The following is a 4,431-nucleotide window of genomic DNA, read 5'->3' as shown; positions in this document are numbered from 1 at the left end:
GTTTTTATTTTTGCAAACTTTTAATTCGGAGGGCTCTTGAACACACCACAGGATTGAGGGCAGGTGTGCCCAATTAGAGACCCTTTTTTAAAGAAACACACAGCAGAAAGAGAGGACAGACTGGCAGAGAGGCAGGAGAGAAGGGGAGAAGGCAGGGCCCAGGGTGCTGTGGGGACGCCGCCACCCCCCCGGGCCTGGGAAATGGGTGCTGCACGCTGAGACAGCCAGCGCCGTGATCGGCGGCCGGGAGGAGCGCGGCGGGACAGCCAGCGCCGTGGTCGGCCGGAGGAGTAGAGCCAGGAGTCAGGCAGTGGTCAGAGGGGGAAGCGACGTTGGAATTGCAGAGGGGTGTGGTCACGATACACCCCTCTTCGAGCTAAGTACCCTTCTATCACCTGTCTTTTAACGACCCGAGAGTTTTTTTTACTATACCAGAGCGGTTATTCTTTTTTTAATTGCATGCGCCTATTTATTATTTTATTGTGTGTTTTGCTGTGATTTTTATATGCGCCTGGTATGTTTTGTTTTAGAGTCCAAACTCTCAGGTGATTTTATTTTTTTGACAGAGGCTCCTGGCTCCCAAAGGGACTGAAGACAGCTCCTCTTGCTGGACTTAAACTTCCTTTTTACACCCCTTCTTAAAACTGTTGTCCCGGGTCCTCTGTCTCCACACACCTCCAGATCCAAAATCAAAGGGGAACCTGCATCCTCTTTACAATATTATTTACCGGAAGAAAAGAAACTAACTAGGATTTCCTCAGTAGCGTTGAGTAAAAAGAGAAGATCCTAGCACCAAATCCCAGTCTGGGGGGCAATGTGCCATTAGAAAAACTGCCTGCCCAGTGTCGCACGGTGCCTGCCTGAGACCTTCTTAGAGATAGCAGCCCTTGACATGACGTCCAATGGGCCGACCCATACCTAACGGTTTGAACTTCCAAGTGGTCTGCAGTGATGACTTGTTTATAAACATAGACCGATAATTTGTGTAAATCTTAATCTGTGTGTAGATTTGAATAAATCCCAACTATGCATCAGGTATGAATTGTGTTTTCTATATAATAATGTATCTATTTATAGAAAAGTTTGAAATGTTTTTCATCTGTTGCACTACGTACAAAAACATTATTACCTTGACTTGGGTCTTATTTCTCTGATGATCAGAGTTTTTTCCTTTTAAAATTGGACTAAAGTTACGCATTTTATGGTCCTTTTACTGTCTATACAAAACCTTCGTTCTCACTCTCCTTTCCAATATGGTGTTACTCCTTACATATCTTGGACAATGGTACCAGGCTAGTGTGGCATTTCTAGCTAATATAACTCATTGATCACCACTGTTTTCCAGCTCTCATAAATGCCCTTATCAACTCCAATATACTCTCCATTTACCCTGTCATAAACTTTCTCTAAATTTACCAAAACACAAAGCATCTCCTTCTGACCTTCTCTGTTCTGGTCCAGAAACATCCTCTCTAAGCAAATACTGCATCTGTGGTTCTCAGTGGTTCTCAGATTGACATGAAAACCATACTGTTGCTCACAAATGCTCACTCTCTAAGCAAATACTGCATCTGTGGTTCTCAGATTGACATGAAAACCATACTGTTGCTCACAAATGCTCACTTCTAACCTCAGCCTGGCTTCCACTACTCTCTCTCATCACTTCATTCTGTGAATCATCAGCTTTATTCCTCTACAAACATCCATTATTCTTAAAAATGGCCACTAGTACACTTCTCTATTCCTCAGACATCCTCTCACTCTCCAAGATCTTGTTAAAGATCCCAGTCATTGGAAGTCTTTTAGCCTCTCACATAAGCATTTCCATACCTTCATACATGTTGTCAAGACCAATTGGTCTTTCAATCTTCATCTTTTTCAGTGTCTAACTCTCACTTCATCCTTACTGGTCTTTGCTACTTCCTGCTCAACAACATTCACTTCTTTTACTCTGTGCTCTAGTGTTTTCCTCATTCATCAACAGAGCTGATCAGTCTGCAAAATGGACCACTTGATTGTGTGGTTCTTTATTGCTTATTCCTCAAAATCTTTTTATTATTTTATATTTAAACGATCATTGGCTGTGATGCCAGCAGATCCCAGACTCAGGTCCAGTCACAGTCTTATTGTGTTAGAAATATTATTCTGTTTAATTGTATCAGACAAGAATTTTCACAACCGGGGAAGATAGTTTCATCAAAAAGAAAAATCTATAAACTTTATTTAAGCACAAAATGTACTCAGATGTCAGTCACATGTTCAATAACCCTTATTGTTTTTAAATTATTGAACGGTAACTTCAAAGAGCAGCATTTGTTATGTTTCACCATGCTCACAGCGTTATGTCAGGCTAAGGTCCCCAAACTTTTCAGGCCAAACCCCAGAATATGAATTCATGAATCGCCCTGTACTAAGATTAAGATACTGTCGTTTTTTTTTTTTATTTCTAATTTCCCTTAATGTTTGAGGGAAAAGTCAAGGAAAATTTGTTTTTACAGTAATAATCCTAAATGAATCTTAGTTTAAACTGATAGTTACTGAGCAAAATGTCTGAAGATATTTTACAGAGGATGAAGATTTAATAAAATAAACTTGTAATTAATTTGTAAAAGTTGCCTCTGATTTGTGAAGATTAATTAGAGGTGAAATGACATTTTCTTCACAGGTCATTTTAGTGCTGAGACAGTTTAATTCATGTTTAGATTTCACTTCAGCACAAAAAGATGCATCTTCTTTCCATTTAGTTAAATCATAACCTATTTATTTATGTTTTCACTCAGAGGAGCATTTCTTAACAAGGACCTGCCTAATTTAACTTTGCTGTTGGGATGTCCTTAAATGTATCATTGACATTTTTAACCCTTGTCCTATCCTAGGTATGTTTACATTAAAGTGGGGTCATTTGGACCCCACAAGACAGTGCGGTGAACGTTTTTTTCCAGGATCTTTACTAGTGTTCTTGGCAGACATAAAATCCTGTCCACCTTTGTCCTGGGAGGGATCACACATCAGTATAGGGGTGGGGTCATCTGGACCCCATAAGAATGCACGAGGGTTAACCACAAATGAGTAGTTTAATTCTATTGAATCTTCATTCTTTGAAAAATCTGTTCAACCAAACTGAAGTTTTTGTGTTGAATCCATTAAAATATAATGACAGATTTTCTCTTAACTGGCAAAGTGGAAACTTAAAAACTGGCTTTCACAGAGAGGGGGATAAATGCAAAAATAGAAAATGATATAACTGTCATCAAAACAGAAATTTTCCAAATGTAGTTATAAATGTGAACATATTTAGTTTGCACCTTTTTAGCTGCATCTTTCTAACATTGTAAAGTCGGTCATATTCTGTAGAGCAAGTTTGATATGTGGGAACAACTGTCTCAATATATTCACATTTTAACAAGGACCCTTGTTTTTTCTGTTAAATGCAAATTCATTTTTTTTAAGTTGGAAGTTTTTTTCTGCAAAATAAATAGTAAATAAAAATAGAATAAAATAAAATAACTTTCCAAAGAGGGTCCAGGACGGTGTATCCTTTGTTAACTTTGCTAGCTTAATCAGAGCAGCCATTTTAAGAAGGTGGTGGAGGTATTTAAGTATTTAAGACACATGACTGAGGTGAACAACTTCACATGTTGAGACTAAGTTATGAACAAATGTGGTGAAGCTTTTTTACAAAATAAACCTTCCTTTAGTTACAAATGTTAAACAAAATGAAAATAATCTAAGCTGTGTATTTCTTGTCTTTTTTTACAAAAAGCAGTGGATGCAGTTTATTTTCTTTAGGTAGAAACTAGTTCTGAAGCTGCAAAGCACCAACATCACGGTTGATCCTTTGATGGTATCTTTTTTAAAATACTGTCATTTAAACCAAGTGGACTTTTTTTTGGGCAAAAAGATTCATTTGTGTGTTTGTAGTCCACATAATTTTTTCTATTGTCTTGGGGATATCCTGGTTTGTTAGTGTTTTTAGGAAGTGCAAGCTTTTTAGTTCCTTTAAGTCATCAAACCTGTTTTAGGAATTGTGCCACAGATGCCGGCATGTCCAGTCTTAATTAGTGTCATTGTGACTTTAAAAACTCTGACCTTGATTATAGCAAGCGAGAAAGTACTTTTCATGGGACTTTGGGCTTGTTTTGTTCTACAGCGTGTAAATGCTCATGGAGTTATATCAGGGATCCTTTCACTCCTGCAAAAAAATCACTGTTGATCCACTGTGGTTTGCTAGAGTTCTACAGATTTACATTTTTTTCTGACCTATTTTCTTATGTGTTTTTGATTTGTATCAATATTGTAGTATATTGGTTTTTTAGATCTATTTAATCTGAGATCTATTTTACAGGATCAACTTTGTCAGTCAATGTTTGTTTGAACGATTAAATTTTTTACTAAGTTTTGCAGTAATCCGGCCTGTGTGTGGTAAATGAA

This window comes from Oryzias melastigma, linkage group LG1, assembly GCF_002922805.2.
Source record: "Oryzias melastigma strain HK-1 linkage group LG1, ASM292280v2, whole genome shotgun sequence".
NCBI lineage: Eukaryota > Metazoa > Chordata > Actinopteri > Beloniformes > Adrianichthyidae > Oryzias > Oryzias melastigma.
Note: the sequence above shows the minus strand (reverse complement) of the source record.